Raw genomic sequence first — 441 nt, 5'->3', positions numbered from 1 at the left:
GCTATTTGCAGGGCAAGGCAGTCGAAGTGGTTCTTCCAAACCGGAACCTAACGTGTTTAGAGATACCTGGAGCTATTAGCTTCAACATACCCCAGGAGTACTTTCTTGGAGAACACGGGCCTCTCGATCCAGTTAATGCTGCTACATCAAGGAGAAGAAGTGTTCCTACGCGAAATGACTCGCCTGTTGCAGACCCTTCTGAGCATATCTATGGACCTCTGCGCTACTACTTCAAGCCACATGACGGAGTTCTTCCCCCTGGAGCTCTTCGTGATGCTCATGACCCCATTAGTCGCCTTCAGAGGTGGAACAAGGCTCAGGACAGAACGATAGAAAAGCTGAAGGATAAGTGCAAGGCGCTAAGCAAGACGGTAAAGAAGCAGGCAAAGACCTCAGCCAAATTCATGAAGAAAGTAGCTGATGTCTTAACCAGGGGGGGGG

Source organism: Brassica oleracea, chromosome C3 (assembly GCF_000695525.1).
Source record: "Brassica oleracea var. oleracea cultivar TO1000 chromosome C3, BOL, whole genome shotgun sequence".
Classification (NCBI taxonomy): Eukaryota; Viridiplantae; Streptophyta; class Magnoliopsida; order Brassicales; family Brassicaceae; genus Brassica; species Brassica oleracea.
This window is presented reverse-complemented; position numbering follows the sequence as displayed.